The sequence below is a fragment of the Tursiops truncatus genome, chromosome 3 (assembly GCF_011762595.2).
Source record: "Tursiops truncatus isolate mTurTru1 chromosome 3, mTurTru1.mat.Y, whole genome shotgun sequence".
NCBI classification, from domain to species: domain Eukaryota; kingdom Metazoa; phylum Chordata; class Mammalia; order Artiodactyla; family Delphinidae; genus Tursiops; species Tursiops truncatus.
In genome coordinates this window covers 36754748-36771214 of record NC_047036.1, presented here as the reverse complement: position 1 = coordinate 36771214, position 16467 = coordinate 36754748, and positions in this window count along the sequence as shown.

The following is a 16467-nucleotide window of genomic DNA, read 5'->3' as shown; positions in this document are numbered from 1 at the left end:
CTCCATGCCAATTTTTTATTCTACTTTCTCTTATTCTACTTCACTGCTTAGTTTTCTCATGAACGTAGCTAAGCCCCTAACTACCATATGTACAAATCTTAAATATAGTCTGGTCTTCTAAATCATATAGAAATAATCAAAAGAGAGCAAAATGAATTTACCAATATATAATCAAATGGGATTCTTATTTATTACAAATTTTAGTAAGTATTATCCAGCCTAAATTTACAAGAGTTGGGGCTTTGATAGTGAATTTGATTTGTGAAATTCATAATGAATCTCAACCTGTTCGTTATTTTGCAAACCTAAAATTTATAATATCTTAAGAAATAAAGTTAGTAATCCATTTTAGCTTTTTCATGACAAAAACGAGCCCCTTTTTATGATATTAAACATAATTTTCTTTTATTTAATGTTAGTGCTACAATGCTAGCTGTAAGTTCTGTGACTGTCCAAAAGATAGAAATGGAAGAGAACTGTAGAAAAGTCCAAATACAGTACAAAAAGAAGAAAGTCTTCCCAAAAGAAAGAAAAATGAAAACAGATGCAGTGTCATCCTCCATTATGTTAGCTCGTGCATGGTTCTTGCTAAAGAACAGACATTCAGTCTGCTTTGAATTATTTGTCACTTGGCTTCTTTATATTTCCATGCCTTATTTTGCATTTTATTCACTATTCATTGTGTTACACAGTCTACATTGTACAAAAATAATGTTAATATATATTTTTACCAAGGATTGAGCTATGCACAGCCAAGTTTAGGACCATCACAAACCTTGATGTTTTAGACTTTGCAACCAAACTTGATTGTTTTGGGGTCTGAGTTCACTTGCTCTTGGTCCATCTGAATGTAAAAGTCCAATGAATTTGACTTTAAAAGGCTTATAAAATATTCAAAAAGCTTCTTGCACATTAGATAGCTCTTAAGATAGAACATTTTGATGATTTTAGTGTACATGAATCAGAAGCATATGGATTAAATTTACCTTAAAATACTCCTGGGTTTAAGAATTAAGAGAAAATGTGCTTGGCAAACACATTTTGGGTTTTGCCTAACCCAGAACATTGGAAAAGTAGTTCAAGATGTTTGATGAACCCAAAACACGGCTGGGTTCACCCATCCCTAATCCCCTGTGATAATAGCAAAGGACAGGCAGAGGCAGATTTTAGGTGCATAAATCTAGTTCAGGTTTTTATCATGGTCGTCCCAAACTACTGGATAACTCGAGAATGCCTTACCTTGTCTAAATCAAATTTGTGCTATGTGCTTTAAACAACCTCTGTTTAAGGACTGTAGAATGTGTGTTTTATATGAAGGGTGTGGTTCTACATAATTATAGCAGCTTCTGTGTACCCACTCAAGAAAAAAGAGAAATTATAAGGTTTATGCTTACCTAAAGCATATCAAGAGATGCAGAGACTTCAGTATTAATCCCAATGACTATTCATTTGAATTGAATAAAAAATTTATCAATTATTTCTACCTCTAAAATTAATAAAAATGTGCTAAAGAAGACTATGGACTTCAAAAAGAAGCAACATGTACTATAGTCAATATTGTGACATTTTATTTCCTTTTTCCAACTTGATTTTATTCCTACACAAGAAATGAGCAGCATATATGAGCAAGTCATTAAATTATCTGAGTATAACTTTATACCAAAAGCAACCATTCATTTCTGATTTAGGGAACTGACTGAATTGCTTTACAGTTGAATTTATGACTAAATATTTGTGAGGAAACATATGTGGAAAAAAAAAAGTTATTTATCTTCCATCGTCCTTCTTCTCTTCCAATAAACAAATAGCCAGGGAGAGACACAGATCACTGACCCACATTAATGCATATAAACAAATTCCTATGAATTGATGGCTCAGAGAATTTCAAATTACAGCATAAAATATTCATATTTTAATATCAAGTTCATCATGTAGGAATGCTGATGTCCTCAATTAAGGTAGCGTGTTAAAGATAACATCTAAAGTGTAATCTAAATGTGAGTTTTTGTAACAAGTAATATATAAATGTAAGATATATTCTAGAACCCTAAATTAGTAAATACAAGTGATATTTTATCATACAAGTTGCAGGATTAAAAAGTGCTTTTCACAAAAAGAAAAATTATTATATTATGCAGTAATGATAGGCTATTTTCCGCAACATGATAAGAAATTACTAAGAAGATATAAAGGTCTGTTTTTACATATCTTTATACAAAAAGGCTATATTTTAAAAACATGCTCTGTTTGTTTACCTACTCAAATAATAGATTACAAATAAGTAATTTTTATTTTTAAACAAAGAACTGGAAGGTAATTGATTCATAAAGTATTTATATAAAAATGTGTGAACATGGAGAATTTATTTTTAATAACAAAAAATAGAACTACAACACTTTAAATAATTAGTTTTCCATCAGCCCTAAATTTCTGAAACTGGGAAACTAAAACATAGTTTTATCATGCTAAAGGAATGTCATCAATCTGCACTGAAGACCTATACTTTAATTCTAGGCCCCAATTCATAGCTTTTGGATTCTTATTTACTATACAATTAACTTGATTATTCCACAAATATTTACTGAGTACCTACTATGGGCAAGACACCCATAGGGAATGGCACAGAAAAATGTAAAAGAAGACAAAAATTGTATTGCCTAACAGTGTAACAATGGGTGCTATTAGGAATCATTTAATTTATGGTGAGTTTATTTTGTTTGAAAGGATAAGGACGTGTAGAACATAGTTTTAATCAACTTGAATTTAATGTGAATTTTGTATCATATAGAGACGATTGCACAAATGCTATGCATAAGATATTATAGTGTGTGTATGAATAAATAATACAAATAAGTGTAGAATGCTTAATGTTGTATAACAGAACAGCCCTGGGGCAGGGACTAGGTCTTAACAGAAGGTAATTTCAAAGTTGTCTGTGAGGAAGATTATCAATTATCTTAAAAAATCTTTGGCTACTGATGAAAACTACAAGGAATATAGCCTGCTTCCAGCTAAGTTGATAGAGATAAATAGAAAATATTAGCCATCTAGATGTGTGTTCCAAGAACTACATGTAGCCTAATTACCAGGAGAATTTGCTAACAAGAGCAGTTTTCTGATAGTGGAACTTCTGGAGCAAGACCCATCCATCCTAATTGTTAACAAGATTTTCAAATGATTCTTAAGCACATTAACTTTTAAAAACCACTCTTCTAAGTTCTATCAGGAATCTTTTTGGAAAGATGACAGGGAGAGTTTTGGCAGGTAGTCAGTGAGCAGATATCTAAGAGCGATACTCTCTTATGCTATATAAAGATACTCTAATGCAAATAACAGTGATTTGTAAGGTTTGGGGAACATACATTTTGCCATATGTATATTTCATACTAGAGCCATTTACTAGCTATATATTGACATTTACTATAAATAGATGGTTTAATTGTATTTATAAATCAGATATGGTGTTTCTATCTTGTTACTTTCATATGTCAGCTTCGTACAAGTCCTAACATGGCTACACACCTAGCATTTGACAGCACCTTTTATTGGGAAACTAGGGTAAAAGTGAAAGAACTCAGATAGGAAAGTATATTCCCCAAATTACTGACACATGAGGCTAATGTTATCAAACACTTTAAAAAGTTTCCCATCAAGAATGATTATTTTCTATTTTTCTAGTTCTAATTTTCTAGTTTGGGTTATGTTTCAGTTATATGGAAAATATATTCATAGGGAAAGGTATTCTTTAACTATCTCAGATAAACTAGATATAACTGAGATTATGTTTTCATTTTACTTCTTTTTTATTTCTTTATAGATCCCGTAATAAAATTAAAAATAAAAAATTAATAAAACAATTTGGGGAAAGTGAAACAGAATAAAGTACACCATACCAGCAGCTATCACATATGTAAATATGCAGGTACAACAAGTAAGTAGAAATACTAAGAGATATATGGAGTTGATAGATCAGGGAACTGAAGGGGCAGAAACGCAGAGCCTCCCCTAAGTACCTGTCCTACTCAGATCACCTTCACTTTTAGCATTTTCTGCTTAGAAAAAGAGTGGTCTTCAGGCATTAATGCACTCAATTTCCCCTCCTCATAGTTTCACCACAACATACACATTTAACCTTACAAGTTTTACCTTTTTTCCTCTGATCTGAGAGAGATGTGACCCTGCTGTCTAAGGCTATCATTATACTTCTCTTCCTCCTCTCCTGAGTTTGTCTCACTTCATACAGCCTCCCTCCCTCTTAAGGCATCTCCTTAAATCATTCTTCTATTCACAGTCAAGGTTGTAACAAAAGTCTTGACATTCACCTTCATTTAGTTATTGCCCATTCTTTCTTCTTCAACTCACTTGTAATTGAATTCCACCTCTACCGTGCCACTAAAATTACTCTTATTAATGTCACCAATGGTTAACCCCAATGGAAGTTTTTTTTTTAATCTATGTGAATCTTTAATTCTAATTCATTAATTTTACTTTTGAAAAATGTCAAATTATAAAATTTTATGATTATAATTTAGCTGATCACTATTAGTTTGGGGAAAATGCAGCTCTCCATTTCTTTCTAACATGAAGACTTCCCCAGTTATTTTAAACTAAAGTTTTAAGGGACACTATTACCTATACAGTGCAAAACCACAGCATGCATATATACCAGGGACAAAATTGCTTCTAGAGACAGACAACAGTCCCACACATTGAAGTATCATCAATACAACAACAAATCAACAGCAGTAGAGTCTGTCCATATACCATATCTTAGCACATTGGTCCCACTGACATGTTAGACTCTAGCTTGCATAGCAACAGACTATCCAAGACCTGTAAATTGCCACTTGCTTTTATAGCTTAATAATTTTGAAAAACTTTCACAAAACTGATCAGTTTCTTGGTGTTTTGTCGGTTTGGCAGTAACTATGTTTTTTGACTTTATATGAGTTTTAACAAAATTTACATGGGTACTTTAGCAATCAGAGCAGATGAGATAAAAATGTATTTTTAAATGATTACAAGAGTTAACTGTTTTACAGAGTTGCAATCTCCCTGTTGTATCAAAATAAAGAAGAAAATGGCCAGCACTCTGCATATGAGTCACCATTCTTGGTCAGTCATGAGCCATAAGAAAATGATTGCTTCAAACTCTTCTCTGGAAACAGAGAAAATCATTTTTAAATGACTATACATACATTATAACAAATGTTCTGGCTTTCCAGAGATAGACATTGAAGAGACAGCAGTCTATTGAAAAAAGTAATAATACTCAATTATCCAAGACTTTATTTTTACCATCTTTGACCTATTTTGACCCTTTAAGTCTCTCATTCTTCCTCCTGCTGTTTATATATAGGTGAATAGCTGTTTCTTGATATGCGGAGTGAGAATACATGTAAGTTTAATATGAATATGACAATTAGTGCCATGTGATAATGAATGAAAAATATTTAACTTTATGATCTATGGTTTATTATATTATTATACAGTATATTAATCTTATATAATATTAATGCTAATTATTATTATTAATTATTTATTATTCATAAATGTCTTTTTCAGATTTTCATGTACCGTGAAGGGTCCTTTTAGCCTACTTCTCTTTCAGATTCTGGCAGAATATATAATAGTGCTAACAACAATAATCATAGTATTTATTATTATTAATAGCTCTGGCCAGTTATTAGGATCACATTTTAAAATGAAAATTATAACAATAATAAAGTAGTTAATAAGTAATAAATTACTGAGCACTCAGTAAGTGCCAAGTACTGTTTTATGCTCTTTATATGCATTATCTCATTTAATAATCTGGAGCCTGAAGTATAATACATTATTATTAATATCCCCATTTTTAGGTCAGGAAATGGAGGTATGGAGAGATAAAGCACATCATCTAGGATCAAAGGGGTAGTAAATGGCAGAGCAGGATTTGAGCTGACACAGTCTCTTTCTGGAGCATGCACTCTTAAAGAACATCCAACGAAAATGAGAATTTCATGCCATGTCATGTCAAGTACCGTACATAGAGAAAGATCTTTATGACACCATTTAAATACCATGTCATGCGTTCAATATTTGCAAACAAAGAAAAAGGAGAGAATAACTGTCTCCAAGGGGAACAAAAATGAGATGGCTTGGCTTTATGGATGTAGAGAGACCTCTGAGCCTCTGAAGAAGGAAGAGGAATTTTCTTTTTCTTTTTTTTTTTTTTTTTTTTATGGTACGCGGACCTCTCACTGTTGTGGCCTCTCCCGCTGCGGAGCACAGGCTCCGGACGCGCAGGCTCAGCAGCCATGGCTCACGGGCCCAGCCGCTCCGTGGCACGTGGGATCCTCCCGGACCGGGGCACAAACCCGTGTCCCCTGCATCGGCAGGCGGACTCCCACCCACTGCGCCACCAGGGAAGCCCAGGAAGAGGAATTTTTTAGGAAAAAGTGAGGAAGCACATTCCAAGCAAAGGGAAGAACAATGAAAAAGGCATTGAAGTGAGAGAGGGCACTGCACTTTCAAGTACCTCAAAATTCCCCAGAACATAAACTTCTCAGAGAGGAGAAGAGAGATGGTAGGCAGAGGCCAGATCATCGGGGATCTTACATGCAATGCGGAGGAGGTTGTGCTTTCCTAAAGGCAATTGTCATTGCTGGGTTTTGAAAAAGGAAGTGATATGAAATAATTTGCCCTTTAGAAAAATCATTCTGACAGGAAGTTTAAGGGTTGATTTGAGGGATATAAGAGAGACAGGAAAATGAATTAGGAAACACTTCCAATAATTCAGGCAAAAAAGAAAAAGATGAAATTATATAGTGATGACAGGGATGAAAAAGAAAGGATCGGTTCAAAAAATATGAGAGAGAGAATAAAATGTGGTCTGAGGGTGGGGTAAGAGAGAATAACCTGAAATGTTCTGCTTGACTAAGTAACACAAGGAAAGACTTAGGGATGAGAACTAAGAATGTTGCCATCATGGAGAAGAAAGAGAAGGCATTCTCTGAAGTTCTGAAAAGGAGCTGTGGAGCCAGTGAGGCTGACTTGGATCAATATAAAAAGTGACATCATAAATCCCAACCTTGTGATGTGTTTGTGATGTGTTTGTGCCTTACTTCTGATGACTTTTGAAGACTGACTGCTATTCATTATGAAAATTTATTTTAATAACCTATACATCCTGTTCTTCATATTAGAGGTGAACATAAGTCAAATTTCCCAAGGAACAAAATTTTACTCAACCAAGGAAACCGTAGTTGTAAGTGATTAATAATTTTGCTGGCTTCAACTTTAAATCAATTTATCTTTGAAACTAAAGGGCTTCCACACTAAAATTCTAACTATCATTGGAAGATATTAGAGATTGAGCGTAATTTAATTGTTTGGGAGAACATATTACAGACTAGCTTCAGAGTAACAAGCATCATCCTTTATCTTAGTCCTGCTGTATGGAGTACCAGACTCCCTTGACCAAAGTGTTCTTTTCATCACTACCTGACAACCTCTGGCACAAGTAACCCTGTATCCCTTCTGCCTCCGTCCAACTTCACAACACAAAACAGTGTATTTATCATGCTCAGGGCCACTCATGTGTATCACAGCTGTAGGAAGCTATAGCTGCCAATAAACAGTCCATGGATCTAAATGGACAGCATTTGGCATTAACAGGATACAAATTAGAGATGTGATGTGGAAATCCCAAGTGTCTTTAGAAACAGGAAAAATCAACATGTATCATACAGTGGTTAAGCAAGCTAAGAGCATGGCTCTAGAGTCAGAATGCCTGGTTTCAGTGACCAGCTCTGCTAACACAGTGGTGTGACCCAAGCATGTCACCCAAGCCTCTACTCTCAGCTCCTCACTAAAGAAATTGTGTTGTTGCAAAGATGAAAAATAATGATATATGTAAAGCATGTAGCATGGTACATGGCATATAGTAAGAGCTTAACAAATAAGACACACTAAAATTATTATTATCACTATTATTGTGATTGGCCAGAGAGCCCTGACTGTACCTTTTTTTTTTTTTTTTTTTGTACGCGGGCCTCTCACTGTTGTGGCCTCTCCCGTTGCGGAGCACAGGCTCCGGACGCACAGGCTCAGCGTCCATGGCTCACGGGCCCAGCCGCTCCGCAGCGTGTGGGATCTTCCCAGACCAGGGCACAAACCCGTGTCCCCTGCATCGGCAGGCGGACTCTCAACCACTGCGCCACCAGGGAAGCCCTGTACCATGTTTTTACATTGAATCTAATGACATCTTCCACTTCTGCACACCTGGAAGTCAAATGACTGTCCTTCCTTTTCAGAAATCTGCCTTTATCTCTAATCGCAGTCAGACTAATAGGCCTGGTGGGCACATAGTCCAAGCAGGCCCATCTGGGCTGAGCTCCCTGAGATGTGAACCTCCACACTCCTGTAGGTCCTAGTTTCATTTTACGACCTTTACATGCTTTCACCATGTCACCTCTTATAGTCAGCCCTGATTTTTAAGGTTTTAGGTTTAGATTTTAAGTTTAAGGATTGAAGATTTTAAGATTTAGATTTTTATGTTTAGATTTTAGGTTTTAGGATTTAAGATTTTTAAAGGTTAAGAATAGCCTTACATTTGGAACCGGGTGAGCTATCTTCCAGACAGACTGAAGAAATCCTAAGAAAAACGGATTCAGTACTATCTGGACTGTGGCTAAAGCCTATCCAATAGTAGCTACTGTTAACAAGCCTAAAGAAAAAAAATAATTTGGTCTTAGTGCTCTGTTACACATATTTGGGGCAAAGGAAAGTACATTGCTATGGAAGTTTTCAAGATATTAAAAATGAGATAAAAACAAATGAGAGGAAAACAGAAATTCAGTTCATGGACCTGAAATCACTATAAGTGAAATATAGAATCAATAGCTACTCTAATCTCAAATGATGAAAAAACAATCCTGACTTCTTAATATTACTCTTTAAAACTCTCCCTCCTTGATCCTCTCATGGCAGTTTTAACCTCTTTGATCATTAAATATATTATATTATATTTATTGTATTATATCACACTATATTATTATTTTCAGTTTATTTATTTATTCAACAAATATTGATTAAACCCTATAATCCAGGTGCTGCTTGACATGCTGGATATAAAACAATGACAATAGGAGAAGATGTGTCCTTGCACATTTCAAAGTATAGTCGAGGAACTAGATATTAAACAAATAAACATGCAGTTGCTCTGAAACAATAGAGATGGGCACACTGAGACTGTCTGACCGGAAGGATGTAGTTTTTACTGTAGAGTTAGGGAAAGCTTACCTGAAGACATGACATTCAAACTGAAACCTGAACTTTTTATTATGTTGACTACTTAGCAAAGTGAAAAGTGTGGGCACAGGGTTATTGCAAACAGACCAATGAGGGGGTGCAAAGGCCCTGCAGCAAGGAGAGGACCTCTTCCACAATCTGAAAAGCAGACATGGTGCCAGCTGTACCCCTTCCCCTTTTCTCTCCATATGTAGGGTGACAGAATAGCTTCAGTAAAAACTGTGTGTGCTAAAAAAAAAAAACAAACAAAAAAACAAAATAACAAAAAACTGTGTGTGCTTAAATAGCCTACCACAAAAAAATGTCTAAGCAAGAGAAGAGCATAACATATAACAAAAAGAACACAGTGGTCACTTCTTTATGATTCGTTTTTTGCTCCCCTCCAACTTGGTTGTCACTAAGAATTCCTACAATCAGGTTTACTTATGAGCATTACCTGTGGCATCTCAACTAGGTTTTCCTGGACCTTTTGCTGGGTCTGCTTAATGTAAAGAGATAGTTCCAGAATTCTTCCAGAACAGCCCACTCTGTTTCTCAAGTTAATCATTTTGATGACTGAACAAAAGTGAAGAGTAAACTATTTGGAATTTGCCCAGGTAATAAAAGAAACCTGAGTTTAATTTGTAATAAATTATGTGCGGCTGGGCCCGTGAGCCATGGCCGCTGAGCCTGCGCGTCCGGAGCCTGTGCTCCGCAATGGGGGAGGCCACAGCAGCGAGAGGCCCGCATACTAAAAAAAAAAAAATAAATTATGTGAACTAAGACTTGTTGCCAAACATATCTTTGTTTCTCCACCGTAAAGGCAGAAACAGCACAAATCCATATGACTTTTAATAATTCTATGGAGATTACATTTTATTTAGGAATGGAAATCCAGTATAAGACAAAATTATAGTATTCATAAATTCTAACTCGTTTATGGGTTTCGGATCAGAGTTGTACAAAGCTCAAGGTGACATTTATTTACTTCACGTTTTAGTGAGCAGTTTTGATTTATTGTGTCAGACACAATTGAAAACACGCTTTCATAAAATACTATAGAATAATTCCACATAAAGGTGAGGTAATCAGCCCCTCATAGCTTAACAAGAAAGGTTCTTATTGAATCATATATTCTTGAAATCATCTGGTTTTGTGTGTGTGTGTGTGTGTGTGTGTAAAATACTTTCATTATTAGCATATCAGCATCACAATTTTCTCATATGCCCATTAGGGAGATTTGCCTCAGTTGGCAAATGAGGTAACTTAACTGAGGTTTAGAGGTGCTAAGTGATTTGCCCTAGGTTACTGAATATAAAAAATAGACTAAGGAGAATGTTCTCATGTACCATTTTTCAAATTGAAACTAGTGGATTTAAATAGAAAATCCAATGGAATTCCACAGACTTGCCCTACAAACCTTTAAAGATAATAATCTCTAAACAAATAAATAGCATTTGGGAATATAAAAACATGCCTAAGTCTCCACATTCTCTAACAAAAATATCCTTTGGCCGCTTTCCTGTTTCATATTACCATATCATATAATATATGAAAATTTTAATAATACGTAACAGGGTGATTAGGGAATATGTGAGTCTGCTAGAGGATTTGGTACAATCCTACTTCAAAAAAAAATAAAGCACGTTAGGCCTGAAGGGAACCTAAAAGTTCTCAGGGGCCTCAAGGGAACTACCATAAGTAAAAGAAACAACATGCACGCATGATGACATAAAGGGCTCTTAATTAAATATAACTTACAGTATAGGGCTGGTTTCTATGGCAAAATGGAACCTCCAGCATTTTTGTCTTTGTTGCCATTGAAACTTGTGGGGTTTTTTTTTTCTTACTGTATTTCAACCAACAGTGATAAATAAAATTTTTGTCTCAGATGTTTCTTTTTCCAAAGGACATTTGCTGGTGCCAGAAATTTACTAAACGTCATAAAATACACATATTTAAGGAGATGTCTTGGAAGACTGGAGTGTTTTATCTTTCTGGAAGCAGATTTTAAATGCTAGCTTATCTGGTTAATTTAAAAGTAAACAAGAATAGTTTAAAATTTAGAGGCAGCATTTTCCAGGGAAAAGTGTTCCTTTGAGTAGAGATAATGGGCTCAGTGGTGGAAATGTGTTTGAAAGGCGAGAGAGAGACAGAGAGAGAGAGAGAGAGAGAAACTATTTTGAAAACTCTGTAATAGTGAGTCTTTTGATATGGCATCTATAATTTCAATCATATGATTTATAAATTATCTTAAAGCACACAGAAAGGATTAACTGGCCATGAAATATCTGAGAGGAGCTAGAAACTTCTTTTCTTTTCAATAGGGAACTAATTTCCTATCATATCATAGACATCTAGGTGATATTTTGGAACTACTTTTGAGACTTGCAGCTATATTCTCTGTGTAACCTCAGATATGTCAATCGTCTTCTCTGTTGATTTCATCAACTGTATAGTAGAAATAGTATTATTGAGGTACATTATTAATAAAGTATCTTTTAAATGCATACTTTTAAACACTGAGTGTGGGAAATGAATGTAAGTCCTTTTGGTAAAAAAAAAAAAATCAATGCTACTTAAAGTCTTTTAATCTATTTATCTATTTATTTTTGTCAGTTGTTTAAACATATATTTCTCATATTTATTTCTTTGTTTTCCAAATAAGAAGAAGTAAAGCAATTTGTCATATGCTGAACAAAATATAAAACAGTTTAAAGGCTCTTCAGAAGTATATCTTCAAATATAATTAATCTTTTTGCCTTTGATTAAATTAATAATATTTTTTTCTTTTGGCAAAACACACACAACTTATTTTTGACTACATTGGTCCGTGGTATGATATTTTAAGGGAGATACAATTCTAAGCCACAATTAGATTTTGTGTTCATTTGTCATGACTACACCAACTGGCAAAAATATTATGATTTTCTGCTATAAATGATGGTAGTATTTCCCCTTCTCTCCATACTCCTTGGCACCCTTCTTTCCTTTTCCTATGCTGCCAAGTTGAGGTCTGCATGCTTCATTTGGTTCAGATGGCCAACTGATTTTCTTACTTGTGTAAAAGTTTTAGAAACAAGTTATGTTTTGTCAGATTGCATGGGTTACAAGTGACAGAAAGACAGCTCTATTCTTGGCAATAAAAAACCAACCCAAGGAAGGAATCAATAAAAAATTATACTCACTTCATGGCTCATTATCATATTTGATCCATGCAAAATCTCTCATGTTTTTAGTTATTTATTATACTTTTTCCCCATGTTCTATTCCCATTTCCTTTCCTTCACCCTGAAGGAAAATATCCTAACATTTAATGTGTATTGCCACATTAATGCCTGAACTTTTACTTTATGTAAGTGTTATATTATGTGTATCAATCTGTTTCTTTACTTTTTTCCTTAACACTATGCCTTTAAAATCTTTCCTCATTTATCTACGCAGAGAGTAAACTTTTACAGAACATAGAAATATGTGTTGCAGTCCTGGTCCTGCGACTAATTTATTTTGTGACCTTGAGTGAGTCATCTACATTTTTGTGTCTAAATTTCCTTGTTAAAATAAAAGAAATGAGGAGATTCAATTAGAATATGTATCAAGTTTTAGGAATAAACTATATCAAAAGAAAAAAGTGCCATGCATTTTGGGAGTTACTGACATTTATAAATCCTATAGATACATTGGGGGAAAATGTTGAGAGAAGAGAATGCAAACAACCTTGCCAGCTGGCAAAGTTGGAGAACTATGAGGATAGTTATCAAAGAGGATAAGAGGAAAAAAAAAGAGAGGATAAGAGGAAACAAGGTGGGGCTTGGCAGGAACTGGCATTAGATCTTAAGCTGCATGAAATGACATCCAAATGGGCTGCCTTGATGACATTACCTTCAGTCACTCACAGTTGAGGCTAAGGGGTATTAGTCAGGTTCTCCAGAGAAATCGAACGAATAGGATGTATATAGATATATGAGAAGATTTATTATGAGAATTGGCTCACATGATTATGGAGGCTGAGAAGTCCCACAGCTGTCCCTGCAAACTGGAGACCCAGGAAAGTTGATGGTATAATTTCATCTGCGCCCAAATGCCCCAAAACCATGCAAGCCCAGTGTGAGACTGAAGGCCTGAGAAAGCAGGAGCTCCTATGTCTGAGGGCAGGAGAAAATGGACAGCCCAGCTCAAGAAAAGAGAGAGAATTCCCCCTTCCTCCCCCTTTTGGCTTCTTTAGGTCCCTCAATGGATTGGATGATTCTAGTCTCCTTACTCGGTCAACTCAGTCACATGCTAATCTCTTCCAGAAACGCCCTCACAGACATACTCAGATTTGTTTTACCAGCTATCTGGGCATCTCTTACAGCAGCCAAGTTGATTCAAAAATTAACAATCCCAGCGTGCATTGTGAAATGTAGATCCTTGGGAAGTGACATGGGAAGAGGTGACATGACTTCCATCTAGAAAACAGAGCCTACAAGAGCAGAAATAATAGGTCTTTGAGGATGGATCAGGGGGGTTTTCTTGGATATCCAGTGTGCAAATACGTAGCCTTGGGGAAGCTTTTTAACCCAATAAGGGCACATTCAGTATGTATTTGGGAATCAATGAAAATCAGTATATTTTATGACTAAGTTTTACATAACATCCTGGAAAAGAAAGGATGCACCCGATGATTGTAGTGAGAGGAAAGGGTTTATAAACTAATGGTGACCTGAAATTCTTAGTTTTCCTGATATATGCATGTATGGCTTGGTATTTCACCTTTAGAGTAAATTTAACACCTTAATATAACTTTCTGTTAAATATTGTCCATTGTTAAAAATAAACCCCATGAATATCAGAAAAGAGACTCCTTTTCAATAAATAGCAGAGAAAAAAATATAATAAATCTATTCACTAAAATGTTTCAGATAATTTTCAGCTCATTGAATCTTGCTGTACTTTTGCACTTAAGATGTTACATTTACACTGGATCACAGATAACTGCCTTTTGTTAGAGGACATTACCCTAAAATTACAACCATCTTAAGGGGAGGAGATATTTTTTAACAAGGTTTGTTTTAAAATGGAGGGTGGGCTTTAATTAAAATTGAAATTCCCTTTGAGTATGCAATATTTACACTACTTATTTGTTGCATTCTGTAAAATGTCAGAGCTTCTGGTGATAAAAATTCCTGCCAAAAAGACTGTTATTTCCTGGAAATGTTTCCTTATGTTTAAAGTAAATGAATTTAGAATAGCTTCCAGAAGAGTCATCATCTAAGCAAGGAACTCTGAGTACTTAAACTGAAAACCACAGCCAGTGACTGTCCACATAGTCTGACTGTAGGGATTTGGGTCTAAATGAGCCACATTGGCTGTTTTCAAATGATAATGACTCAGTTCTATGTTTTACTGGGCCTATACTAAAATTTCCTAAAGGAAGGAGAATGATTGGGTTGAATATGTCGATATTCATTTAAATAATTATCTCTTGAGTCAGCTGCCCTTAAATAGTGCATGCGTCATTGCTAAATTTAATTCAATAATTATTTATTGTCATTGTTTGAAATTAGGCATTAGATTAGATTTTTAGGGTTCAAAGGTAAATCAGGTATAAAACCTCAAGAAAATCTCTTCATTTACCTCCTCAGCATAGCTTAATTAATTCCCTTCCCACCCACCCTACAGTCCCCAGGTACAAACCCCCATTACCTCCATCCTGAACTACTGCTGGAAGGTTCTCATTGATCTCAATACATTCCACTCTCAGTACATTCTCTGAAGTCATTCTTACACCACAAAGTGGTCATTTATAATGCCAGTTTGATTGTGGCCCTGCTGGTCTCCAACTTTAATGTCTTCTCATTGCCCTTAGGATAAAGACCTAAAGCTCGAACGTAGCCTGCACAGTCCTGCATGACCCATGGCCCCTGACTCTCTCTAGCGTCAGCTTTGGCCTCTTTCTCTTCCTGTCTATACTCCAACCACATTGGACTGTTCTGTGTTAATCCTTTAAGCGTCCTATGCTCCTACCTGTCTCTGCCTACTACATTAGCACCTGTATCCCCTTCACCATTTACTTGCAAATTTTGCTCTGGATCTTAGCTCAAACAGCACTCCTTTAGGGCAGTCTTTTTTCTCCACCATATGCATTGCCCCTGTTTCACACTTACATAGCACCCTGCACATTTCCTTCAAAGAACATGTTATGCATAATAATCGTTCATTAGGTTATTTATGTCTGTTTCCCTCACTAGACTGCAAGTTTCCATTGAAGTATCTTTAATTGTTTTGCACTGTTGTTTCTTTGATAACTTGCAAAGTGCTTACAACCCTAAATGAAATGGAAGGAAGGAAAGAATGGAGGGAGAGAGGGAGGGAATCATCTTACTTGCCAAGAATTTATTGTTTTGCTTTATTGTGTTTTGTTTCTGCTGTCAGGGTGGATGTTAAAACATGGATATGTTTACTTTAAGTGAATCAAATGGTGTCTGAAAATCAGAATATATACCAAACATTATTAAAAAGAACTAATTTTCTTGGCTTCTTATTTTCTCAAGTTTCGTACAGGACTGAGATCTGGCTAAGCAACCCTAAAATCGTGTGTTCATAAAAAACTAAATTGTTTTCTGATACAAAAATTAAAGTTTATTAATCCTAGTTCTTTGACCTGAGTGTCAATGAATAGAACTGTGGAAACATTGTCAAGTAAAAGTCCTCCATACCTCTTAGGACAACAAAAAGGATTTTTACGGAATACATTTAGTTACCGGTCAAGCCCATTAACAATTCCCAGGAAATAAAAATAGAATAAAGTCTAACCTTTTTTTTTTTTTTTTTTTTTTTTTGCGTTACGCGGACCTCTCGCTGTTGTGGCCTCTCCCGTTTGCGGAGCACAGGCTCCGGACGTGCAGGCCCAGCGGCCATGGCTCACGGGCCCAGCCGCTCCGTGGCATGTGGGATCTTCCCGGACCGGGGCACGAACCCGTGTCACCTGCGTCGGCAGGCGGACTCTCAACCACTGCGCCACCAGGGAAGCCCCTCTAACCTTTTTTTTTTTTTTTTAACTTTTGTGCTTACTTTGGGTTCTCTTGTTCACAGGGTACTGCGGCCAGAGTGCCGGCACCTCAGACCAGAGTGGAGTTCCTAGCGTGAAACGGCTGCACTGGACCCTTCAGCTCAGGGACGGTGACCAAGTGCAGAAGCGCCACGCACGACTCT